At 44.8% G+C, this 27,935-nt stretch overlaps 1 long non-coding RNA gene across 2 annotated transcripts; it reads left to right on the forward strand.

Moving 5' to 3' along the window:
• The first annotated feature begins 739 nt into the window (after nt 1-739).
• Nucleotides 740-26,928, forward strand: LOC137340694 (uncharacterized). 2 transcript variants are annotated; one of them, XR_010966859.1, is made up of 4 exons: nt 740-1,294; nt 14,835-14,980; nt 17,454-17,611; nt 26,580-26,928. It is a non-coding gene; the product is annotated as an uncharacterized lncRNA (long non-coding RNA). The 2 variants fall into 2 exon arrangements; XR_010966866.1 differs by having other exon boundaries at nt 14,838-14,980.
• Nucleotides 26,929-27,935: the final 1,007 nt, after the last annotated feature.

A 27,935-nucleotide genomic window follows, 5' to 3' on the forward strand; every position in this document is an offset into this window, starting at 1 on the left:
TCTGTACAAGTTTAACATAACTTCTCTGCTTTTCAATTCTATCCCTCTAGAAATGAACCTCAGTACTTGGTTTGCCTTTTTATGGCCTTATTAACCTGCGTCGCTACTTTTAGTGATTTGTGTATCTGTACCCCCAGATCGCTCTGCTCTTCTACCCCATTTAGGTGCACTGGTCTCCACCTCAACTATTTCCGGTGGCAAAGCATTTTATGTTCCAACAAGTCTCTGTAAATAAATTTCTCCTAATCTCTGCCCTCAATCTATTCATACATGTTTACATTTTTGTGCAGCTTAACATTTAGAGAAACATCAACTCCACAACGTGCTGGAGATCTTCATGCCACAATGGATCAAAACATTTTCATGACGCCCCTTGGGACCAGCGTTTGAATCTAGCCCCAGCTCATGGGAAGAAGGGCTGCTCATAAGGTTGTGGGGTGAAATGAGTTAACTCAATTCAATTACTATTGGGCATAGGACTACAGCACAAAACTATCCTTAGTTCAGAATTAAATTCTCAGTCCTACTCAAAGGACTTACAAGGATGTCTGAGGTGGGAAACAGAAATGTCACACTAATTCAGTAGGGTGTGCTCTTCTGAGATTGCAGCTGAACAACATTGTTGGGAAAGAGTAGAAGGTGTTTTCCTTTGTACATCTCAGACAGTAGGGTTGGGAAATTGTGGGCTGAGGTGCTGACTATAAAGTTTTCGAACTTTTGCATTTGAGCTCGGATTACAATGAACCCTAAAACAAGTACAAATAGAACCTTACAGTGCACTCCACTGAAGTTCTGTCTGAAATGAAAGATGTAGACAGTATCTCTCTCTCTCTATAATTTTTTAAAACTCAGCACTAACTGCCCTCTGAAACGTCACAGACACAGGCTTATTGCGTTTCATTTGACAGCCTTTCCCATCTGAGCCCAGGTTTGCTGGCAGGGATCTGACCGACCACCTCAGCCACTTCAACGGGTTAAAACCACCGTTTTGTTACTGTGCAGCCACCCTGTGTGTGTTTGTGCAAAGAGCAGGTCAGTTCTGGAAAATGTTACAGATACTTCTTAAGTTGCTTAGATACAGGAACAAAAGCTTTTCAATTTTCCAGCGTCATAGGGGCGCATTAAAGAGGTCAACAAGAAGACCGAAAGACCTGTTCATGCTGAGAGGAAATCGAACAGAAATTCGAGTCTGAAAGTCCCCGAAACGCGGCCGCACCAACAGAGAAAAAAGGGAGTTTGATGTCAAGAACTGGGAGGCGGTCTCTCGATCGGATCTGTCCTACATTGGGAGAAGGTAGATCTTTCGTCCACAGCGGCAGTTAAATGAAAGAAGCGATCTTACTTATCTGAATATTAAATTACTTTCTACTCATGGACTAATGTCTAAACCAGTTCTTTTACTATTCCGCTGGGGGTTAGGGTTGCTGGTGCTGGAAAGTTGCACTTGGCTCTAATAACAAGAAGGGTGGAGCCTGGTCTTTTAATCTTCTGTAATCCACCGTTATAAACCAAGGCATATTTGGTGCATCAACTGTGTGGCAGCAAACATGCAGATTCACAGGTTCGGATGAATAAGCTTCATTTATTTTTTTACCTTTCTTGACTTTGGGAACGGACATTTTTCATGGATTCCTAAGTATTCGTCATTTCTCCCCCCAGAAACTAGCTTTTTAAAAAATATTGAGCCAACACATTAAACTTAAGCAACGATAACTGTATTAATCCGTCACTGTATTGTATAGAAAAACAATCCCTTTTGTTCTCCAGGGATTTTACCACATGGGGTTTGGAATTTACACATCCAGGCTGAATTTTTGTTTTGTTTTCGGTGACTGTTGGGAAACCCCAAGATTTCAAGGGAAAAAAGCACTTTTGGTTTCTCCGTATCCTTGCTGTGTGTGGAGTTTACCAAGCTTTACTTTCGATGGAAGTTATATCGTTTGTTATATGAGATTATTGGAATTTAGCAATGTACAGGACTAAAAGAGACCACTGTGGTCCATTTGGCCAGTCCAAAAGTTCAAAACACATTATACAGCAATGTTTAATGCAGTAACTGGTAAATTTTGCAAGGCCCTGTTGGGGGCATGGGGCCTCACGTGCAGTGTGCATGGACCGGAAAATTGAGGTTTGACTTTACGCGCTCAATTCGCGGGATGTCCAACTTTCCAACAGGTGATTTGGACTGAAATAATGGCTCAAAAGTTGCTGGGTAAAGAGCGAGTTTAATGTACATGCCATTATTAGTGTAAATAACCCAGCAATTTGTGGCGAGGAAGAGATAGCCAGTGCATTGCGAATCGCCATGAATTGCTGGATGATTTGCGCCGCTCTGTCATTGACCTCGTGAAAATGGGAGCTCGCCATCAACCTCCCCGGGAACTGTTGGTCTCATAGTTCACCAAGGTCCCAGGAGCCTCACTGACCTTGCACCGTTATCAGCTCACACTTCCAGCAATTTGCGGCACAAAAAAGTTTGGAGCTGAAGGGTGGGGGGAAAATCTAACAAACGTAGCACCCCATGAGATGCCCTGCTCCAGCAAATTCTGGGCCATTGAGACTGCACAACCCACACACAGGGTCTTATTTAAATATTAACATCCTGTTATTTTGCTAAACTTTACGGCTTTGGGTAAGGTTCTGCTCACAGCACAAGACTCACCCAGAAAAATGGGCGCTTCGGCGCCTGTTTGAAGCAGACTTCTGAAAAAGCAGAAAGTATGTTTTTCAGTTTATTGGGGTTTTCTTTGCGTTTTCTTGTACCCTTTGCTGCATTTTGCTCCAGGCATATTAGTTGGTTTGTGCTGTCAGTACTTTTCCTCATAATTCTTGGTTACTGCTGGCTTTAATGTTGCACCTTACAAGGAGTGAGGATGGCTAATCCTTTGGAGGTTCCAGACATGCTGCATAATTGAGGTGAGGAAGAGGAATTCTTGAGGGGTGAACAAATGGAGGTACAACAACCCCCGAGGCTTTTTGGCATACCCGTCACTACTCCAGGAACTGTACCTGGACATGTCAAAGGAGGACCTGTCTTTGTCGCCTCTGCTTCGCAACAAAGGCTGCCACAGAATCACCTTCCACACATCTGAACCAGGGATGGTTCTTTTTGTAGAAGGTTATAACAGCTTGAAGTGTACATACTACTAGATCTTTCCAAGCCACATCAGGCAATCTGCACTGCACATGTATCAAAGGAAATGGCAACCACTATGTCTGTAAGGAGCAACATTTTCATAATTTGTTTTTGTGGAAAGGAGGCATCGGCTGGACAGAATGCATAGCTTTCAGTGGGTGGCAGGATTCTCTCAAGTGCAAAAAACAAATTGCACATGGTACCTATGTGAGCACCAGTGCCCTTCATACCAACCTCTTGACCATCATGAAGCGAAAGAGTTTGCACTCAGTTAAGATTCACGTGGTTTCTCACCACAGAAACATAATCATGCATATCAATGGCCATTATCCAGAAATTAGCCATGGTTCTTTCACTGTGGACAGTCGACGGTGACTGCATTATTTGAAGGAATAGGATCACTGGGTAGGAACATAGGAACAGGAGTAGGCCATTTTGCCCCTCGAGCCTGTTCCACCTTTAAATGAGATCATGGCTGATCTGATGGCTGTTAGGGGAGCAGAGCTATCCTCTGCATCCATGACTGCTGACCCCAATGAGAAACCCCTGCATTACAGACTGGAAACCTCAGCATCTATTTGCTGTTGCTTGGCTGGTGCCCCCACCTTTAGGAAAAGTGTGTCACACGGCTTAGATGTAATGGGGGTGAATTACTGTGGGGGTTCTCTTTCTCGTCTGGCATAACTTCAGCCGAAGAGCCATGAGAACCCCGTTTATACAATTTTTCCAGAGTTTTCGTGGCTCTTCTGCCAAAACTATGGCAGACGTGTGGGAGAACTCATATGGAAATTCACCCCCAATGAAAGTGTGAGCAAAACAGCAATGGTTGTCAACTTTGGCTTCCCCCTTAAATCAGAAAACTTTTTTATTTGCAATCAGGGATAAGGGTGCCTGCTTTGACTCTGTCAGCGACCTCCCTTCATGCAGTTGCAACCTATGCTTTTACGAGAGAATGGCCTTTAGCCTCAAAGAGGGCCTCCCTCCTTTAGTACCTCTTGCAGCAGGACCTCCAAATCCTCAACATCAAAGGGAGCGATGTTGCTCACATGTCTTTGTGAACAATTAGTCAGCTTTTTCTGTCACTACCATAACTACCACTTTATAGTGAGCTGCAACACTTTGCCATAATTTACATTCATTAGCCAAGTGTGCTACAGGCCAAACTCTCTAGGCAGGCATTTCCCATACTTGTACCCTATGGAAATTAGGGAGAGGACTTCTCCCAGGAGATTGTGTGATTTGTGGGGTAGATTAGTTGTGTTTGTGGCTGCAGTTATGTGGGGCAGGTTTCTTGGACTGGATGGTCTTTTCCTGCCCTTTTCCTATGTTCGTAGATCAGCGGGCTTTGCAGGATATTCCACTAATTAAGTTTAATAGACAGAAAATCCTGCAGAACCCACTTACCTGAGCACCCACATTCCCAATGTGTACTCTCGATGAGCTACGATCTGATCCGTGAATTTGTAAAATGACCTCTTGTAGTATCAATGTCAAGAAATGTCACATTCAATAGCCCTCACCCCCCAATCTCCGAGAAAACAACAACAAATATAAAATAAAAATGAATAATAAATTGGAAAAATAAAATAAAAAGTATTGCTCACTGGGTGGTTGGGGGGTGGGGGGGGGGGGGGTGGGAGAGGTGCATTTAGGCTGTAGTTATACGACAGTCTCATACCAGCAGCTGTAGAGTATGAAATGTAACTGGCAAGATCAGAGATAAACTGTTGACTGTGACTCACCTTCTGCCTTCCCTAGAGTGAGCTCTGTGCATGTTTGCTTATATATGTGTGCAGAGCTCCACTACTTGATAACTGTTCTTTAATGTTAGGAGAAGGTTAAGGGGAGATTTGATAGAGGTGTTCAAAATCAAATTCAGTGTCAGTAAATGTCTTGTGTACCTGAAGTCCCAAAGCCCTCTGCTCTTCCACATTACCCAGCTTTCTGCCATTCAAAATATTATTACATTTCTTTAACCAAAATGTACAATGGTACCTCACATCTGGACCGGGTGACTTTTCTACTTTGAGTATTGCCAACCTTTTAAGTACCTCCTCTTTATCTATTTTTGATAGAGTAAATAAGGAGAAACTGTTTCCAGTGGCAGAAGGGTCGGTTGCTAGAGGAGACAGATTTAAAGTGATTGGCAAAAGAACCTGAGGCGACATGAAGAAGCATTTTTTTTACACAGCGAGTTGTTATGATTTGGAATGCACTGCCTGAAAGAGCGGTGGAAGTGGATTCAATAATAACTTTCAAATGGGAATTGGATAAAAACTTGAAGGGATAAAATTTACAGAGTTATGGGGAAAGAGCAGGGGAGTGTGTCCAACAGGATATCTCGACCAAATAGCCGGCACAGGCACGATAGGCCGAATGGCCTCCTTCTGTGCTGTATCTTACTATGATTCTATGAATCTCTCCTCATAATCCAACCCTTGGTGCCTTGGTAACATTTTGGTGAATCTATGTTGCACTCCTTCCAAGGCCAATATATCCTTTCTAAGGTGCAGTGTCCAGAACTGTACACAGTACTCCAGATGTGGTCTAACCAGGGCTTTGTATAGCTGTAGCAAAACTTCCTTCCCTTTATATTCTAGCCCTCTAGTTATAATGACTAACATTCACTAGCCTTTTTGATTATTTTTTGAACCTGACTACTACATTTTAGTGATCTGTGTACATGGACCCTAAATCTCTTTGGACCTCCACTGTTCCTAACTTTTCACCATTTAAAAAATGCTCGGGTCTGTCCTTTTTTGGTCCACAATGGATGACCTCACACTTACCTGCGTTGAAATCCATCTGCCACAGTTTTGCCCACTCATTTATTCTATCAATGTCTCTTGTAATTTTATGCTCCCGTTTACATTACTTGCTATGCCACCAATCTTTGTGGAATTAGAGGAAAAGTAGCTAAATAGATTAAAAACTGGTTAGAACGGAGGAAACGGAGAGTAGGAGTTAAGGGCAGTCTCTCCGAGTAGTTGGAAGTGGGCAGTGGTTTTCCACAGGGTTCTGTTCTGGGGTCGCTTCCATTCATTGTGTACATCAATGATTTGGATATAAGCCTAGAAGGAATAATGTCCAAATTTGCAGATGATACTAATATAGAAGGCTTAGAAAACAACTGTGAGGACTAAAGGAAGCTGCAAAGGCGCAGGTAGAATTCAGTGTCAGTAAATGTCTTGTGTACCTGAAGTCCCAAAGCCCTCTGCTCTTCCACATTACCCAGCTTTCTGCCATTCAAAATATTATTACATTTCTTTAACCAAAATGTACAATGGTACCTCACATCTGGACCGGGTGACTTTTCTACTTTGAGTATTGCCAACCTTTTAAGTACCTCCTCTTTATCTATTTTTACCCTGTCCAATATCGCTACTACCTCCTCCTTTACTGCAATATTAGCAGCATCCTCTTCTCTAGTGAAGACCGATGTGAAGTATTCATTTAGTACCTCAGTTATACCCTCTTCCTCCACAAGAAGATCTCCTTTTTTGGCCCCACCCTTTGACTATTTATATGTTTATAAAGACTTTTGGGTTCACTTTTATGTTAGCCACTAATCGATTCTCATACTGTCTCTCTGCCCCTCTTATTCCCTTTTTTAGATCTCCTCTGTAATTTCTGTATTTAGCTTGGTTCCACACTGTATTATGAACCTTACATTTGTTATAAGCCTCCTTTTTCTGTTTCATTTTAATCTCTATATCTTTACTAATCTAGGGAGCTCTTTGAAATAAAAATAAAACCAGAAAATGCTGGAGAAGCTCAGCAAGTGAGGCAGCATCTGTAGAGAAAGAAACAGAGTTAACGTTTGATGACCTGAAATGTTAACTCTATTTCTTTCTCTACAGGTGCTGCCTCACTTGTTGAGCATCTCCAGCATTTTCTGTTTTTATTTCAGATTTCCAGCATCTGCAGTATTTTGCTTTTGAGCTCTAGCTTTGGATGCCCTGCCTTTCCCCCACATGGGAATGTATCTACTCTGTATCCAAACTATCTCCTCCTTGAAGGCCTCCCATTGTTCAATTACTGTTTTGCCAACCAATTTTTGATTCCAATCCACCTGGGCAAGATCCCTTTTTAACTCACTGAAATTAGCCCTCCTCCAGTTAAATATTTTTAAGCTTGATTGCTCCTTGTCCTTTTCCATAACTATTCTGAACCTGATGATATTCTGATCACTGTTCCCCAAATGCTTCCCCACTGAAACAAGCTCCACTTGCCCTATTTCATTCTCCAGAACTAAATCCAGTACTGCTTCCTTCCTTGTTGGGCTGGAAACACACTGATCAAGAAAGTTATCTTGTATTCATTTCAGGAATTCCTCCCCTCTTTGCCCTTTACACTGTTACTATCCCAGTCTATGTTGGGATAATTGAAGTCCCCCATTATCACTACTCTATAGTTTTTGCATCTTTCTGTAATTTGCCTGCAAATTTTCTCCTCTATCTCCTTCCACTATTTGGTGGCCTATAGTATACATCCATTAGCGTAATAGCTCCTCTGTTGTTCCTTAATTCTAACCAAATAGATTCTGTCTTTGACCCCTCAACTACATCATTCCTTTCCAGCGCTATAATAGTTTCTTTGATCAATACTGCCACCCCCCCCTCCTTTCCTTCCTTCCCTATCTTTCCTGAATATCTTGTAGCCAGAAATATTAAGTACACAATCCTCCCGTCTGTCCCCTCTCTAATCCCCTATAACCACTGCATTCCTATATTTCGCTGTGCCCTCCTGTGCAGTCCTTTGCCCCACGATGTCATGCTCCAGACTGCACTCCTTTGAGGTGTCGTCACTCAAAAGTGTATTCAATACTCAAAACCGATTAGTGAGCGACACACTCTTGGAGGATTCCTGCACTGCCTGCCTCTTCCTACCCTGCCGAATGGCCGCCCACTTACTGTCCTGAGCTTTCTGTGGCTATGGGGTGACCACCACCTGGAATGTACGATCCAGGAAATTCTCAGCCTCCTGTATGCCCTGTAGTGATTCCAGCCGCTCCTCAAGCTCAGAAACCCTGAGCTTGAGCTCAAGCAATCAGAGGCACTTCCTGCACACATGGTCACCCAGGACTCCTGAAGTGTCCTGGAGTTCGCACATGGCGCAAGAATTGCAGGCAATGGGTTTCAGCTTTCCCCCCATTTTATTTAGAATCTACTTATATATATATATATATATATATATATATATGCTTGTTATTAAAACCAGCTTGTTTAGCTTTAAGGCTATTTAACTGTTTAGCTAAAACACTAACCACTGAAACACTAACCAACCACAAAAGACACTAACCACTAAAAACAAAAACTACTGAAAACACTAACCAATAAACTAAATACTTACCGACTTACCCTTGGCACTGCTCATTGTCTTGTGATGTCACTTTCTGACTTTTTTTTCTGTTTGTTTCAGACTCCCGCTGCTTACGAGGTCGCTCCCCGGACCTCTGACAATGCTCTGCTGCTGCCGATTCTGTCCCCCTCTTTACGAGGTCGCTCCCCGGACCTCTGACAATGCTCTGCTGCTGCCGATTCTGTCCCCCTCTTTACGAGGTCGCTCCCCGGACCTCTGACAATGCTCTGCTGCTGCCGATTCTGTCCCCCTCTTTACGAGGTCGCTCCCCGGACCTCTGACAATGCTCTGCCGCTGCCGATTCTGTCCCCCTCTTTACGAGGTCGCTCCCCGGACCTCTGACAATGCTCTGCCGCTGCCGATTCTGTCCCCCTCTTTACGAGGCCGCTCCCCGGACCTCTGACAATGCTCTGCCGCTGCCGGTTCTGTCCCCCTCTTTACGAGGCCACGCCCTGGACCTCTTACGATGCACTGTAGATTAAATAAACTAGACTTGTATTCCCTGGAATATAGAAGGTTAAGAGGTGATTTGATTGAGGTTTTTGAGAGTTTGAAAGGAATTAATAGGGTAGATAGTGAGAAACTTTTTCTGATGATGGGGGAAGTCTAGGACAAGGGGACTTAACCCTAAATCAGAGCCAGGCCATTCAGGAGAGAAGTTAGGAAACACTTCTTCATGCAAAGGGTGGTAGAAGTGTGGAACTCTGACCCACAAAAAGCAGTAGATGATAGCTCAATCAATAAATTTAAATCTGAGATCGATAGATTTTTGCTAGACCAGGATATTAAGGGAAATGGAGCCAAAACGGGTGAATGGAGTTAGGATACAGATCAGCCATGATCTCATTGAATGGCGGAACAGGCTCGAGGGGCTGATTGGTCTATTGCTGTTCCTATGTTTCTATCATCTGCTCATGTTTCAGTCTTCAGCTCTGATGAAGGGTCACACGTGTGAAATCATCGAATCATAGAAAGGTTACGGCACGGAAGGAGGCCATTCGGCCCATTGAGTCCGTGCCGGATCTATGCAAGAGCAATCCAGCTAGTCCCACGCTCCCGCCCTTTCCCCATAGCCCTGCACATTTTTTCCTTTCAAGTACTTATCCAGTTCCCTTTTGAAGGCCATAATGGAATCTGCCTCCACCAACCCCCCGGGCAGTGCATTCCAGATCCTAACCACTCACTGTGTAAACAAGTTTTTCCTCATGTCACCTTTGGTTCTTGTGCCAATCACCTTAAATCTATGTCCTCTGGTCCGTGACCCTTCCACCAGTGGAAACAGTTTCTCTATCTTCTCTGTCTAGACCCTTCATGATTTTGAATACCTCTAACAAATCTCCTCACAACCATCTCTGTTGCAAGGAGAACAACCCCAGCTTCTCCAGTCTATCCATGTAACTAAAGTCCCTCATCTCTGGAATCATTCTAGTAAATCTCTTCTGCACCCTTTCTAAGGCCTTCACATCTTTCCTGAAGTGCGGTATTCAGAACTGGACACAATACTCCAGTTGTGGCCGAACCAGTGTTTTATAAAGGTTCATCATGACTTCCATACTTTTGTACTCTATGCCTCTATTTCTAAAGCCCAGGATCCCGCATGCTTTTTTAACCGCTTTCTCAACCTGCCCTGCCACCTTCAATGATTTATGCACATATACCCCCAGATCTCTCTGTTCTATGTACCTCTTTTAGAGTTGTGACCTCTAGTTTATATTGCCTCTCCTCGGTCTTCCTACCGAAATATATCACTGCGCATTTTTCTGCGTTAAATTTCATCTGCAACGTGTCCGCCCATGCCACCAGCCTTCCTATATTCTCTTGAAGTCTATCACTATCCTCCTCACTGTTTACTACCATTTCAAGTTTTGTGTCATCTGCAAATTTTAAATTGTGCCCTGTACACCAAAGTCCAAGTCATTAATATATATCAAAAAAAGCAGTGGTCCAAGCACCGACCCCTGGGGAACACCACTGTACACCTCCCCCCAGTCCGAAAAACAACCGTTTACCACTACTCTCTGTTTCCTGTCCCTTAGCCAATTCTGTATCCATGTTGCTACTGTCCCCTTTATTCCATGGGCCGCAATCTTGATAAAGTGCCGCACGGTAGGCTTATCATGAAACGCCTTTTGAAAGTCCATATAGACCAAATCAACTTACTTCCCTCAGCAACCTAGGATGCATCCCATCCGGACCGGGTGACTTATCTACTGTCAGTACAGCCAGCCTTTCAAGTACCTGTTATTTATCAATTTTTAGCCCATCCAGTATCTCAACTATATCTTCCTTTATTGAGACTCTGGCAGCATCTTCTTCCTTGGTAAAGACAGATGCAAAGAACTCATTTAGTACCTCGGCCCCACCCCTCCTCTTACTACCCGTTTACATGTCTGTAGAAAACTTTTGGATCCCCTTTTATGTTTGCTGCCAGTCTATTCTCATACTCTCTCTTTGCCCCTCTTATTTCCTTTCTCACTTCCCCTCTGAACTTTCTATATTCTGCCTGGTTCTCACTTGTTTTATCAACCTGACATCTGTCATACACCCCTTTTTTCCATTTCATCTTACTCTCTATCTTTTTTGTCATCCAGGGAGCTCTGGCTTTAGTTGCCCTACCTTTCTCCCTCTTGGGAATGTGCCTAGACTGTACCGGAACCACCTCCTCTTTAAAGGCCGCCCACTGTTAAATTACAGTTTTGCCTGCCAATCTTTGATTCCAATTTACACGGGCCAGATCTGTTCTCACCCCATTGATATTGACCCTCCTCCAATTGAGTATTTTTACTTTAGAGTGGTCCGTGTCCTTTTCCATAGCTATTCTAAACCTTATGATACTATGATCGCTGCTCCCTGAATGCTCCCCCGCTGACACTTGCTCCACTTGGCCCACTTCATTCCCTAGAACCAAGTCCAGCAATGCCTCCTTCCTCGTTGAGCCGGAAACGTACTGGTTCAGAAAGTCAATGGGAATCAGGGGGAAAACTCTCCAGTGGCTGGAGTCATACCTAGCACAAAGGAAGATGGTAGTGGTTGTTGGAGGCCAATCATCTCAGCCCCAGGACATTGCTGCAGGAGTTCCTCAGGGCAGTGTCCTAGGCCCAACCATCTTCATCTGCTTCATCAATGACCTTCCCTCCATCATAAGGTCAGAAATGGGGATGTTCGCTGATGACGGCACAGTGTTCAGTTCCATTCGCAACCCCTCAAATAATGAAGCAGTCCGAGCCTGCATGCAGCAAGACCTGGACAACATCCAGGCTTGGGCTCATAAGTGGCAAGTAACATTCGCGCCAGATAAGTGCCAGGCAATGACCATCTCCAACAAGAGAGAGTCTAACCACCTCCCCTTGAAATTCAATGGCATTACCATCGCCGAATCCCCCACCATCAACATCCTGGGGGTCACCATTGACCAGAAACTTAACTGGACCAGCCATATAAATACTGTGGCTACGAGAGCAGGTCAGAGGCTGGGTATTCTGCGGCGAGTGACTCACCTCCTGACTCCCCAAAGCCTTTCCACCATCTACAAGGCACAAGTCAGGAGTGTGATGGAATACTCTCCACTTGCTTGGATGAGTGCAGCTCCAACAACACTCAAGAAGCTCGACACCATCCAAGATAAAGCAGCCCGCTTGATTGGCACCCCATCCACCACCCTAAACATTCACTCCCTTCACCACCGGCGCACTGTGGCTGCAGTGTGTACCATCCACAGGATGCACTGCAGCAACTCGCCAAGGCTTCTTCGACAGCACCTCCCAAACCTGCGATCTCTACCACCTAGAAGGACAAGAGCAGCAGGCACTTGGGAACAACACCACCTGCACGTTCCCCTCCAAGTCACACACCATCCCGACTTGGAAATATATCGCCGTTCCTTCATTGTCGCTGGGTCAAAATCCTGGAACTCCCTTCCTAACAGCACTGTGGGAGAACCGTCACCACATGGACTGCAGCGGTTCAAGAAGGCGGCTCACCACCACCTTCTCGAGGGCAATTAGGGATGGGCAATAAATGCTGGCCTTGCCAGCGACGCCCACATCCCGTGAACGAATAAAAAAAAAAATTCAAAAATTCCTCCCCCTCTGTGCCCCTTATATTATTATTGTTATCCCAGTCTATATTAGGATAGTTGAAGTCCCCAGTTATCACTACTCTATAGGTTTTGTACCTCACTGTAATTTCCCTGCAAATTTGCTCCTCTATATCCTTTCCACTAATTGATGACCTATAGAATACACCCAGTAGTATAATGGCACCTCTTTTATTTCTTAACTCTAACCAAATAGATTCTGTTCTTGATGCCTCCAGGACATCCTCTCTCTCCAGTACTGCAATATTCTTCTTAATCAATACTGCCACTCCCACCTCTTTTCTTTCTTTCCCTATCTTTCCTGAACACCTTGTATCCAGGAATATTTAGTACCCAATCCTGCCCTTTTTTGAGCTAGATCTCCGTTATCGCCATGACATCGTCTTCCCATGTGGCTATTTGCGCCTGCAGCTCACCAACCTTGTTCACCACACTTTGTGCATATACACACATCCACTGCAAACTGGTCTTAGACTTTCTTGTACCGTCTCTTAGGCCAATCCCACCTTGTAATGTACTATTACTTGCTCTATTGCTATCTTTCTCCCCTGATCCTTTGTGCTCCTTGTTTCTCCTTTCCATTGCTACGTCCTGATGCCCATCCCCCTGCCAAAATTGTTTAAACCCCCCCCACAGCACCAGCAAACCTTCCCTCGAGGATATTGGTCCCAGCTCCATTGAGGTGTAACCCGTCCAGCCTGTGCAAGTCCCACCTTCCCCAGAACTGGTCCCAATGCCCCAGGAATATAAAACCCTCCCTCCTGCACCATCTCTCCAGCCATGCATTCATCTGCTCTATCCTCCTATTTGTATGCTCACTAGCGCACGGCACCGGGAGTAATCTGGAGATTACCACCTTTGAGGTCCTGCTTCTTAATCTCTTTCCTAACTCTTTAAAATCTGCCTGCAGGACCTTATCCCTCTTTCTACCTATGTTGTTGCTACTGATATGGACCACGACATAGGTAGAAAGAGGGATGAGGTCATAACCCGTCTTTTTTCTTTACAGATGCTGACTGACCTGTTCTGTATTTCCAGCATTTTCTGTTTTTGTTTCCAACTTCCAGAATTTGCAATTTTTATTTTTATTTTATTTGACCCTTTTGGTTGAAATCAGCTAACTCAACACAAATTGGTGATTGACCCGAGACTTTCCTGGTCAGTATGGCTCAGTACCATTCCATATGATCCATTTACACTGCCATGTAATTTTAAGAATTGAAAATTGTATTTTTGCTGAATCTTAGGGAACCATTGGCTGTAACGTTAGCCAAAGAAAATGAGCTTCAGTTCACTGTAACAGAGCACACAATTTACTTCCAATTTGAAGGCCAACCTCTCGCAATCCCTTCTCTCACAAAATTGAATAGAATCAAGATAAGAACACATGCATTGGAAGTGCTAAATAATACACAAACTGAAATCTGACCTCTTGTGTGGTTGGGATAATGCCGATTTTCCAGGGTTTCTGTGGCTCTTCTAACGAAATTACAGCAGATGATCGAGAGAACCCAATGGGAATTCACCCCTATAGTCACGTTCAGTCGAGGGAACGTCCTTCTGTTGCAAGACAACTAAAGAGGGAGACGTGGGAGTCAATTAAAATGTTTTGCTGTTGCATGAAACCTGAGTAGGCACTTAGCTTTCTTTTATGATTAATGTATATAGAAATGCATCGGAAATATACAAAACCTGTAATTCTAAGAAACTTAAACATTTCCTTAATGTGGAGAGAGACAAGTGCATTGGGATAATCGTATATGGAGAAGGAGCTTATATTGGAATATTGTCACACGGTTTGACAGGGTACATAGATAGCTCATCTGTAGTTATTGGACTCAATATAGTCTAAAGCCAGCTGACTGGATGAGGATTGCCAATTCACATCAACATTCAGTACATGTCTTTAAACTTGAAGAAAACGACCAGATCAGGCCCAAAGATATGGTAGGAAATCAGAGCCACTGAAGCTGCAGCTCCACTTCAATAGCAATCAAAAAATCTGTATAGAAAACCAGCAGTAATGTTTTGTGCACTGTACTTTCTGCCTATGGAAGTCTCCATCATGACAGGAGATTGTCTCGAATTCTTAACCATGTATGAAAAAGTTCAAGTACAAAGTTAATTACCACTTGGACAAGATATATTTGATTCTTTAATCAATAAATCTTCTATGTTATTTAACAATAAAAGTGTTGAGGTGCAGATTTTCTAATCTTTGCCTTTAATATCTTTTAAAAGCAGGTGGCTGAAGAAAGTCAGAAACAAGCATTATCTGGCTGTGATTAAAGTGAGATTCGGTGCTGCGGTCACACAATGAATGATGCAGTCGGTTTGCAACCATTTAGGACAAAACCAGTCCTTTGGATGTCTGATCAATTCAAATTGTAAGTAGTAAATGCCATTAAAAAATACAAAATGTAGAAAAAATGAATATGAATAAAGAAAAAAGAAGAGAATTGTCTTTGACCAGACCACTTCAACTAGTTTATACCGTTAATTGAGGAACAACAGGACATGGAGGCAATTATTTCTGCAATGAGTCAAACAGTGGACCACTTGGGAAATTTCTAAACATTGCATCCAGTGTTAAGTTGAAGCAGTGTGAGTTTACCATCTGAGGTGGTCTCACACCACTTGCTTAAATTTGATTTTGGTGACTTCACGCTCAGATTACTCTGTGGTTTGTATCAATGTGAAGCCAAAACTGTTTTGGATCAATACAAGCTGTGTGGTATAACTCGCGATTAGGAGTCAAAATCTCAGCTTTGCAGAACAGCCAAGCCTACCATCTCCACAGCTCACCAGCAAATGACCTTTCTCACTGCAATTGACTGGGGTGTGTCAGAGCAGAAGTTGTAATTAAACTATGTGGGATCTTTATCTGAATACAGTAAAATCTGTTGTAAGAAAATATGGATGTAACGATCAAATATTAATTTCCAAAACTACGTTGCATTGTAGGTTATTCTTTTTAAACTGTTTATAGTGATCAGTTATAGTTGGTTGAACTGATCAGTTTCCACAGGGCTTCCATTGTGTCCCAATGCAGAGAATTGGAACACAATGGAAGCCCTGTGGGCCGGGATTCCCGGGCCTTCTCCTTCACGCTGCATGAGAGGAGGCGAGGAGGCCTGAAAGTGCAGGTAAGTCCCTTTATAGCACTGCTTGTGGGCCCGGAGGAGGAGTGCTCCCCCCCGGCCCAACATACCTGCCTGCAGCAACCCCTCCCAACGATCGCCGATGCCCCCCAATGATCGTGAGCCCCCACAGCGATCGTGACCCCCGCGATGACCCCCGATCCCGATCCCGACCCCTCCCCTTGGTGACTGATACCCGATCTCCCCGCCGATGACCCCCGATCCCGACCCCTCCCCTTGGTGACTGATACCCGATCTCCCCGCCGATGACCCCTCGTTCCCCCTCCCGATGACACTCGACCCCCCCAATGCCTGACCCCCACCGATGAGTGACCCCCAATGACTGACACCACCCCCCCGATGACTAACTCTCCCCCGGTGACCCCCATGCCCCCGATGTCCCCATGCACCCCCCAGTGTCCGCACCCCCCCCCCCAGCCCCAGCCATCCAATCTAAGACTTATCTGAACACTTATCTCTTCCTTGCACGTCTCCCGTCCGACTGAGACCAGCCCGTCACTCAGGCCGGTCAGTTGGGCGGGAAACAGTCAAAAAAAATAATAAAAGACGTCCTTACCTCAAAATCGTAAGGACATCCGGGAAACCCGTACTTCCGGGTTTCTCGTCCGCAATTCGACCCCCCCGCCCCCTTTCAGGCTCCGGGCTAAAATTATGCACATGGTGTCAGAGGGCTGGGTTCAGATTTCTGGAACATTGGGACCAGTTCTACGAACATACCAAATCAACGGGCAGGAAAAGACCAACTGGTCCATCGAGCCTGCCCCACACAACTGCGATGCCTGAAGCATTACAATTAGGCATCCATACCCACCAGCACACATGTCCACCTGCCCACCATCAGTTATGTAATCTCCTAGTAGAGACAAAAAAAAGGAAAAAATCCAAGGCCAATAAGGGAAATTGGCCTTGGTAGAGTCAAGAACTGTTGAGGGGAAAAGAATTGTTTGGTATGAAGGGAGATCATTCGTGGGACGGCAAGGCCACATGTATTGCCCAGACCAGATAAGGGCGACAGCTTTCATTCCCTAGAGGATATTAGTGAACCAGTTGAGTTTATAGAACAGTCTGACTGCTTCATCATTATTTTTACTGATACCAGCATTTACTTTGCAGATTTTTAAAAAACTAAATTAAAATTCTCAAATTACCATGGTGGGATTTGAATTCATATTCTCTAGATTACTAGTCCAGTAGCAAACCATTATACTACCCTACCCAGTACTACAAGCCCTAGCTGCCACCTTCCCCACAGTGGCTCCAGGAAGTGGTGGAAACACAGGTGATAGGAGGAAAATCCGCCATGGCTCAGGTCCCATTTCCCCCCTCCCCCACCACCATTTGCACACATTATGGGCAAGGAAGGGGCAGCCAGTGGTGATCCCGGCAAGGGCGAGGGGAGGGATGTACACGTAAGGTAGTGAGGTAGCGATAGGCCTCACTGGTGAATTTTCCATCACGATCTGCTGCTATCTTGCCCCATTTTGAGTAGAATCCAGCCTGTATGCAAGAGCAGTTTAATGTTGAGTTTTATCTTTTTATTCTTTCTGTTTATACCATTTGTCGTTCATTCCCCTTTGCTAGTAATTCAGTAAATAATAAAATACATTTTTAATGTCTCATTTGATCATTAACTGGTGCACAGTAAAGCTGGATTAACATGATCTGAAATCATAATTTAGACTGTACAATTTTCTTGTAGTCAGGATCCCTGGAATTTGGCACTGATGACAAAGGCATTGAAAGAGGCTCAAAAGGCCAGGATGGAAGAGTCAAAATTTCTAAATGAGATAACATTTTTTGATCATTGCTCACTCAGACATGTGAAAAGTGTGGAAAAACCCAGGATTTCTTTGCAAAGTAAGTTACACACACTATTGGAATACCTCTTTTGGATTGTTCCTGATATTTATTAATATGATGTAATAATTTTTTTTCTAAATTCAATTTTCAAGTGTCCACATACAAATAGATATTTTGTGAAGCAATTGTACATTTTGATTGCATGGTGCTTGCAGGAAAAGTATATTGATTAATCAGATTTCTTTGTACTGCTGAGAGCAAAGAATGTTGAGACAATGGGATAATCTTCCGACTTCACGCTCTTGGTGGGGAGACTCACCCATTGGGAGTACATATCCGAAATTCAGGCATGTGCTCTGCATGATTTACTAATAACTTAAATGAATGGTCAGAAAATTGTGCGCAGTCTAACCAATGGTCTTGATGGGCGCTGATGACCTTGTCTGGTTTATTTTCTCTCCCATCTAATTTTACAAGTTTGTGCTTCCAGGAGAGAGCTTCATCAGCTGGACTGCTTTTCAGGAATTCAGGTGTGCTTCCTTCATGATTCCCTGGCCATTAATTTTAATGGGAAGAAAATCATGGGAACGACACTTGCAAATTCCTGATACAGTCCCCACCACCTGTACTGTCCACACTTTTCACATTCAGTTGCCTATACTGGGTAAATGGAGCTAACCATTCACCAGTATCATTAGAGTCAATTACAAAGCTGCCACTTATAATGCATTACGTGCACCGGCTATTTCAGACAATTCTTCATACCTCGTTAAGCTCAGTGCTGCCATGTGCCTCTCCCACAATTTTCTCTTTGTTGGCAGACTGGTGCTTCTCTAGGTCAGTACAGGAATGAAGTGGAAGCTGCATCTGACTCTAATCTGTATGATGTGGAGATGCCGGTGATGGACTGGGGTTGACAATTGTAAACAATTTTACAACACCAAGTTATAGTCCAGCAATTTTATTTTAAATTCACAAGCTTTCGGAGATTTTCTCCTTCCTCAGGCAAATGTTTCAAGAGCTCCTTGAAGCCTACGCATTTATACATATAGAACAATACATGGTGTTTACAGACTGCCCCTGCAACTGCCCGTTGCCAAGGCAATCACCGTGTTCAGACAGAGAGGTGTCACCTGCAGAACCCCCGAATACACATTCAACAAAAAAACAAACAGGGAAAAAAAACAGAGAAAAAAAACACAGAGAGAGGCAGAAACATCCGGAAGGCAGAGAGAGCCAGCAAATGACCCATTATATTAAAAACAGATAACATTTGTTCGATGGTGGGGTAACGTGTAGCGTGACATGAACCCAAGATCCCGGTTGAGGCCGTCCTCATGGGTGCGGAACTTGGCTATCAATTTCTGCTCGACGATTTTGCGTTGTTGTGTGTCTCGAAGGCCGCCTTGGAGTACGCTTACCCGAAGGTCGGTGGATGAATGTCCATGACTGCTGAAGTGTTCCCCGACTGGGAGGGAACCCTCCTGTTTGGCGATTGTTGCGCGGTGTCCGTTCATCCGTTGTCGCAGCGTCTGCATGGTCTCGCCAATGTACCATGCTCTGGGGCATCCTTTCCTGCAACGTATGAGGTAGACAACGTTGGCCGAGTCACAGGAGTATGAACCATGCACCTGGTGGGTGGTGTCCTCTCGTGTGATGGTGGTATCTGTGTCGATGATCTGGCATGTCTTGCAGAGGTTACCGTGGCAGGGTTGTGTGGCGTCGTGGACGCTGTTCTCTTGAAAGCTAGGTAGTTTGCTGCGAACGATGGTCTGTTTGAGGTTGGGTGGCTGTTTAAAGGCGAGTAGTGGAGGTGTGGGGATGGCCATAGCGAGGTGTTTGTCCTCATTGATGACATGTTGAAGGCTGCGGAGAACATGGCGTAGTTTCTCCGCTCCGGGGAAGTACTGGACGACAAAGGGTACTCTGTTGGTTGCGTCCCGTGTTAGTCTCCTGAGGAGGTCTATGCGATTTTTTGCTGTGGCCCGTCGGAACTGTCGATCGATGAGTCGAGCGTCATATCCCGTTCTTACTAGGGCGTCTTTCAGCGTCTGTAGGTGTCCATCGCGTTCCTCCTCGTCTGAGCAGACCCTGTGTATTCGCAGGGCCTGTCCATAGGGGATGGTCTCTTTGACGTGGTTAGGGTGGAAGCTGGAAAAGTGGAGCATCGTGAGGTTGTCCGTGGGCTTGCGGTAGAGTGAGGTGCTGAGGTGCCCGTCTTTGATGGAGATTCGTGTGTCCAAGAAAGAAACTGATTCTGAGGAGTAGTCCATGGTGAGCTTGATGGTGGGATGGAACTTGTTGATGTTATCGTGTAGTCTCTTTAGTGATTCCTTGCCGTGGGTCCATAGAAAGAAAATGTCGTCGATGTATCTGGTGTATAGTGTTGGTTGGAGGTCTTGTGCAGTGAAGAAGTCCTGCTCGAACTTGTGCATGAAAATGTTGGCGTATTGGGGTGCGAATTTGGTCCCCATGGCTGTTCCGTGTGTTTGGGTAAAGAACTGGTTATCGAAGGTGAAGACATTGTGATCCAGGATGAAGCGGATGAGTTGTAGGATGGCTTCCGGAGATTGGCTGTTGTTGGTGTTGAGTATTGATGCTGTCGCAGCGATGCCGTCATCGTGGGGGATACTGGTGTATAGTGCCGAGACGTCCATCGTGGTGAGAAGTGTTCCTGGTTCAACTGGTCCGTGGGTACTGAGTTTTTGTAGGAAGTCTGTAGTGTCACGACAGAAGCTGGGGGTTCCCTGTACGATGGGTTTCAGGATGCCCTCGATGTATCCAGAGAGGTTCTCACACAGGGTTCCGTTGCCTGATACGATGGGACGTCCGGGTGTGTTGGCTTTGTGTATCTTTGGGAGGCAGTAGAAGTCTCCCACGCGGGGATTACGTGGGATGAGAATGCGTAGGATGCTTTGAAGGTCTGGATCGAAGGTCTTGATCAGTTTGTTGAGCTGGTGGGTGTGTTCTTTGGTCGGATCTGCGGGTAACCGTCTGTAGTGTTCCTGGTTGTCCAGTTGTCGGTATGCTTCTTTGCAATAGTCTGTTCTGTTCTGTATGACTATGGCTCCTCCTTTGTCCGCTGGTTTGATGACGATGTTGCGGTTGGTCTTGAGAGCGTTGATGGCGTTGCGTTGTGCTCGGGTGACATTCTGGACTGTCTTCTGAGTGCGGCTGATGAATCTGGCATTGACGCATTTCCTGACAGCTTGAGCATACATGTCCAGCTGAGGGCAGCGACCCTCCGGAGGAGTCCAGTTTGACTCTTTCCTCTTCGGTTGCTGTACCGCGGATCCCTCTGTCTGCTGTTCCGGATCGTCGATTGTCTCATTGGGTTCGCTGCTGAAATCTTGGGGTTTGTGGTAGAATTCCCGGAGCCTCATTCTCCTGATGAATTCCTCTGTGTCCGCCGCGAGACTAGTGGGGTCCATTTTGGTAGTGGGGCAGAAATTGAGCCCTCGGCTGAGAACTTCGATTTCGTCTGGTTGAAGGGTGTGGTCGGATAAATTGACAATAGACTTCCCTGTGGTTGCAACCGTGGTACCAGGGGAAGCTTGGTCGTATTGCAGTGGCCAATTGCTAATCTGTATTGCTAATCTGTATTGCTAATCTGTATTGCAGTGGCCAGTAGAGCCCGCAGGAATCACAGCAATGGAGATTGGCTTTACCATCCGCCGCTTATAGTGGGCACCTTAACACCAACACACCCGCTATAAGTAGCGGAGACTGTATTTGCTTCTGGTGGATGAAACTTCCCAGCATGATTGCAAATTCATAAAATTATCCCAGCTGCACGAAATTGTGTTGATAGTACATTCAGGAAAGGGACCTAGAGTACTATGGAGGGATTTGAAGATGAGGATGAGGATTTCAAATTTAATGCTCAAAAGGGACAGGGAGTTAAAACTTCAAGAACTGCATTCGGTCTGCATGCATTTGCAGGCTCTCGCCATGGGGTTGATGCTGTGGAGCTGTTTGCTTTCATTCTTTTCAGCTCTAACTCATCACCACAATGGATTTCTACAGTCTGAGTTGAGTACGCAGGTGAGATTTTTAATTTTGTTAAATTGTAACCTTTTGTTTTAATATAAAATAAATGTAAAACTTAAAACGACATATATTTATGTTAGGTTACCCCACTTCGGCAGCCTTGGGCCATCTGCTCCCATTCCTGTCGGTATTCTACTCCACATGCTGGCGGATTCCCATGATGGCTGGAGCCACCATGCATTCTGTCCCCAATTCACAGGCCTCCTCCAGTGCCTGGAGCTGGCATGGGCGTCCCGCTTCTCTCTCCCTTGGGCCTCCAAGTAGCCTGAGATCCACTCCCCCAGGCCAGATTCCTGCTGCCCTCAGAATTCAACTGGTGAAAATAACACATTGCTTGCAGGCCGCAGGGATCAGATGCCAATAAAGGAAGGAAAGGTGGCCTCACTACCCCAGATCCTGAAATACAAACGTACAAAAAGGACGTACAGAAAAAAACTAGCTGGCTCATCAAGTCCGTTCCATTCAGCTCTGTTTGAACTAGACAATGCAACACACAATATTCCCCACCCACCAGCAGCCATGTAATCTCCTGGGAGAGGCAAAATAACAGATATAAGAAAACATTCAGCCAATTGAGGAAAGAAAGCTTTCTGAAAAATTTCTCTCTTGACCCCCAAAGTCGAGTGAAATGAGTTTCAGGAGATAACAACAACACAACTTGCATTTATATAGCACCTTTAACGTTCTAAATGGCCTAAGGTGTTTCAAAGGAGCAATTATCAAACAAAATTTGACACTGTGGCACATAAGGAGATATTAGAACAGGTGACCAAAAGCTTGGTCAAAGAGGTAGGTTTTAAGGAGGGTCTTAAAGGAGGAGAGAGAGGTGGAGAGGTTTAGGGAGGGAATTCCAGAGCTTAGGGCCTAGGCAGCTGAAGGCACGGCCACCACTGGTGGAGCGAAGAAAATCAGGGATGCCAGTGACCTCGAGGTACATTAATCAACATCTCAAGTATCCTTTATATGCAGTGATATTAGCCTCCTCCAGGAACCTGTCCAACTCCCTTTTGAACATTTGTGCCTAATCTGCACCCACTGCAAAAGCTGGCAACCTATTACTAAGTCAACGTATACTCATGTCCCCTTTGGAATAATCTGTTCACATGTACACAGTTTCTGGATTCTGTTTTCGGTGCTATTAGCTGAGGGAGGAATGTTGGCCATGTCCCTGGGAAAATTTCCTAATCTCTTTCAAGTATTGTAGTGGGAATTTTATTGTTCACCTGAATAAGTAGACAGAACCTTAGGTTATCTCATGTGAAAGACGGAAATTCAAACAATTAAGCACTCTTCCATTTTCACTCTTTTCATAATTATAACTATTATCTTGATAGTCCAAGCAGATATTTCTAAGTGCAATTGTTTGTAATGATTGGTAATCAAATAATAGATTTTAAGTATAGTTGTGTAACAACTATTTGATTCTGCTTAAGTGGAAGCCAAGTGCGGTAGACTTTCGGGGCCAATTGTAATTCCCCCACCACCGCCCTGACTGAGGTGACCTCCTTAGTCTTCAGTATATGACTCAACGTCGCAACAGTGGGGAGAAAAGGGGAAAATATCTGAAAATAAATCATCACTTTTTTCATGGTACCATCTCTCTCACCAATACCACATCCCTGTACATTACTCCAAGACCCCAGGTTGCCAATCCCACTACTTGCATATCCCGTGATCCCACTCCCAATTCTCCCATAACCTAGAATTATCTTCCTCACTTCTCCCACAATTATAAAAATTCCTCCCAAATTATATGCATCCTGAAAGTCATCCAATAACCCTGAATCCCCTTTGAAACATAAGCTCTGAAAATAAATCTTCCACTTAAACATTTGGGGTAGAGATTAGTCTGGGCCTGCCTTTGGACCCTGTCTCAGCCCTGCCTGAGCAGCGTGTGCACAAGGAAGTCCCAAGATTGTACCTCAGGCCTCATCTACATCTTTGGGCTGAGCTGCCAATGGCAGTCGCCCCTCCACAGGTATCTTGGTCCATGAGAGAAATGAATTTCAGGCCGCCAGCAGCAGGCCTCAGGTAGTTCCAGGAGGGGAGGTTGGATCGGGCAAGGAATGAGGGGGAGGGGGAATCGCTAGGACTGTGGAGTAGTGGGGAGCATTCCAAATAGGTTTAAAAACATTTTAAAAAAGACTTACCCTTAGTTGCCAGTTACGGGGGCTGCTGAAGTATCCCGAGTGGGGCAGGGTGCTGGAAGCAGATTCAGGAGTAACTTTCAAAAGGGAATTGGATTTATAGTTGAAAAAGAAAAAAATTGCAGGGCTATAGGGGCAGAGCAGGGATGTGGGTCTAATTGGATGGCTCTTTCAAAGAGCCGGCACTGGCACAATGGGCCAAATGGCCTCCTGTGCTGTGTGATTCTATGATTTAGTGAAGGCAGAGAGAGGAAGAGAGACAGAAATTAATGCAAAGAAAGAGAGATGAAAGTGAAGGAGAAAAGCCTGAAATGGAGGTGGAAAGAGACAGAAGTAAAAGAGAGAGACAGACAGAGAGAGACTGAAGTGAAGGAGGAGAGAGCAATTTAAGGTGTATGTACAATACAACTTCTGCATTGGGGCAAAGTGGTTTTGCTGAGTCAGAAAATTGGCCCTATAGTGTAATTGCACCCTAAATTAGACAGTACATTCATTAGTTAAACCATAAGGATCCAACCCAGTGCTCCAATAGGTTGAATACTCGTGCCTTATATGAACTATAGTCATTTGTGTGGCCAGTCCAAGATGCCTTCCTATAAGTGTCAGAGCTGCCCCATTTCTTCAACCTTTAATCCACATACACAAAGTAACGTGTCCAGTACCACCTTCTTCTACATTTACTTGGACAGTTCCTGCTTCATTCTAACCAATGACAAATAAAACTCAACACAATGGAGAAATCAGGTTTGAAAATCCAACACTGCTCCACCAGCGAACGTGTGATGGAGCAAGTTCCAGTGACCTCTGCTTCTGACCCCGCCAGAATATCCAGTGTCAGAATGGGATCACCTGATTTGCATATAAGTGGCGGGTGCCCCGCCACAACAGGCGTAGGGGAGGGGGGGTGGGGTGTGGAGCTGGGGAAGGCAGCGCAGGCAAGTCGCTCTATGGCCAGACTCCAAGCAGTTTTAAACAGCTGCCTAGTTGGCCTTCTTTAGCTTTAGCTCATGCAGCCAGAATTCTTCTGAGGGTCCTGGTTTCCGCTCCCAGACGAGCTTCACTTGTGCTGATGAGCAGATCTGTATGCAGAATTCTTTTTGGCTGAGGGTTGTGGATCCATCTGGCTGCTGTCCAAAAAGAATAGCTAGAACATCTCAAGCCCCAAAGATGGTGCCCAATACTTGGCAGAAAAAAGATACTTATCTTCTTCTAGGCTGCATCTCTTGCAGCTTACGCCTCTCAGATCCTGTTACCTGAGCAAGGCTGAGCAAAGGACCAATGGCCACTTCTTCTGGGTGTCCCTCCAAATGGGTGATCGTCCAGTAGTCTAACAGTAAAATGAGGTGGGAGAGCTGGTTGCTTCCCCTTGCCCTCCATTTGCATGGTTGCACTTGATGTGGATAAAGCTTCTCTGCCCACCCAGAAAATCCCTGGACAATGAAACGGGTCTCTACACCTTTTTGCTCTGCTTTGCAGCTGGAAACTGAGCATTCTCCTGGGGCAGAGCTGAGGAAAATCAGCCCTACACATTGAATGAATCATTAATGGTCCATGACAGTGTCATGAGGCTGTTGCGAAAATTAATAGGGTGCTAGGATATATAGTTAGAACAATTAAATATAAAACCAGAAGTACAATCCTAACCATGTACAAGGCCTTAGTCTTGCTTCGTCTAGATCACTGTGTCCAATTTGGTCCCTTTACATGGTGAGTGATATCAAGACTCTGGAAAAGTTCAAAGGAGGATCATTTGATTGATACCTTGTTTAAAGACCCTTAGTTAGCAGGACTGTCTTGGAGAAAGAACTAGGGCTTTTTACTTTGAATAGTGTAGATTTTGAAGGGATATGTTTGAAGTCTTAAAATAATGAAGGGATTAAATTCTGTCCATGTGGACAGGTTATTTGAGTTACAAAGGCAATGGTGGACTAAGGGGCATCAGTAGAAGTTACAAAAGCATCGAGTTATGTTAGATGTCAGAAAGTCCATCTTTTCGCAGTCATTGATTTTTGAAATAGGTTGCCAGTCTGTGCTTTGAATGTGGATTCGCTACAAGCCTTAAAAGGGAGCTAGACAAGTTCCTGTGGGTCAATGACATCCTGAGGTATAGAGGGTAGGTCAGTTAGCTGGGATTAGTAATACTCCAATTACTAGTGGTCCAATTGCTCAAATGCCTTTGAGAGTCAGCATGGAATTTCCCAAAGCTTTTTCCTAAATTTGTCTAAGGTTTTTTCTGTTTACTTTTGCCTCTCCTAGGAGATTGTGTGACTGTGAATAGAAGGGGAGAGTTGGAGTTGATGGTGTGTGTAGATTGCACCATGTCAGGATGGGATAGGCTTGATGGGCTAGCTGGCCTTTTCCTGTTCTCTTTGGTATGTTCGTAAAAGAGACAGTAATATGCAAGTGGTGATGGGGGAGGTGGGAGAAGAGGACTCTGATGGTTTGGCTTGGTGAATCTATTTTTTTTAAGAGGCACTGTACTTAATCCTGGTGGTGGAGAACAGCAAAACAGTCACAGGTTATTTCGTTATAATAACCTCTCACCTAAGGAGCACAATGGCAGCTTGGCAGTGCAGTAAATCATTTCAGCACAATTTGTGTCACCAGTTCTTAGTGTTTTGTGAAACACTTTAAAGACTCAATTGTCTCTTTGAGTATGCAGGATTTGATTTCAAGCCCATCCAGTTTATCTTTTCAGGTTATTTGAGTTGTGTTAACTCGCATTGTAATTGATAGCTTTATATCCAATGACTAGTAACAGTGCAGGCATGAAGAGCAATACTGAGAACATATCAAAATATAACCGGAAATATTTGTTTCATTACCAGCGATTGAATTCGAAAGATCCATTAACACTCTGAGACTGGCGAAGATTTTCGAAAGGCAGAATAAACAGTGGATCGAAATCCCACCAATAAATGCAGAGGGGACAGTCACAAGACGCCCAAAGCAAAAATAGCAGTGAAGGAGAGTAACACTGCTGGAAACGAATGAACTACACACACCGCTTTAGTGAGCTGGACTTGTAGAGTTTTGATGCCTTTACGTGTGCAACTGGAGAAGGACAAGCAGTCTAGAGGCAGAGCAGCTCTTCTAGCTCCATATTCTGAACTGAACCGGTTGCTGTTGTAAATTTGTTTTGTATGTTTGGCTATTTTCCACATTAAAACCCAATTCTGAGCTTGAATCCATGGCCTTCTGATCAGAGGCAAGAATGCTACCACTGAGCCAAGGCTAAGCTTAAGTTATGACCTTCCCAAATGCCACTGTACTTTCAGTGCAACCCCTTGTCTTCATGTTTTAGGATGGTTTCTTTAGCTGTCAGATTTTCTGTGCCTGTGTCAGCGTTTACTAGTTTTCTAGGTTGGCACGTACGGGCTGAACATTATAAGACAGGAGATTTGTTTTAGACCATTTTTTTTAGGTGTTACATAGGCAGCGGCAAGTATTTTATATTCTTTCTATACCAAGCCCCTGCTTTAAAATGCGTTCACCGGGAATCCAAACTGTTACACAGTGTTTAATATCTGTGGTAGGGAAACATTTTTGAGACTGTAACTTACGATGAAATTACAGTGTATCTGGATAAAAATAAAATAGTTAGAAGTAAACAGCACATTCCCGACCCGTTCCCGCCCCTCACCATTTTTTTGGCCTGAATTCAGGCACAGGGGATCGGGGCCTAAATTAAATTGTCAGTGCCACCGTCCCAATGACATCACCGTCATTTTAACCGCAGGCCCAACTAAAGCCTGCACAGTCTTCAGCGAAAGCTGGTGTCAGCACGGATCCTGGCCACAGGAGGCCCGGGTAAGCGATTTTTAAAAAACTTTTTACAGGCTCCTTGCAGGTTAGGAGGAGCAGGAGTGCTCCTCTGGACCCCACAAAGATACCTCGGGCCTCCCTGTCCCAGGATTCACCTTCTCCCCCGATTGCAGACTTTTCACCCCCTCCCCCTCCACCCTGCAAATCTGTACTTACTTTGCCAGGGACGGTTTCCATGGGTCCCCTGTGGTGACCTGACCCTCCACCAATTTTGACTCATGCCCGCTGGCGGTGATGGCATTCCTCCCAGCTCGGGTGGGGGTCAGTGCCATGGCATGCAAATGAGGCCCCCGAGTTAAAATCCTCGGGGGCTGGATGGTTCACCGCCCACTTCGGCCCCTCTGAATCCTGCCCCGAGT

Source organism: Heptranchias perlo, chromosome 1 (genome assembly GCF_035084215.1).
Source record: "Heptranchias perlo isolate sHepPer1 chromosome 1, sHepPer1.hap1, whole genome shotgun sequence".
In the NCBI taxonomy this organism is placed as follows: Eukaryota; Metazoa; Chordata; class Chondrichthyes; order Hexanchiformes; family Hexanchidae; genus Heptranchias; species Heptranchias perlo.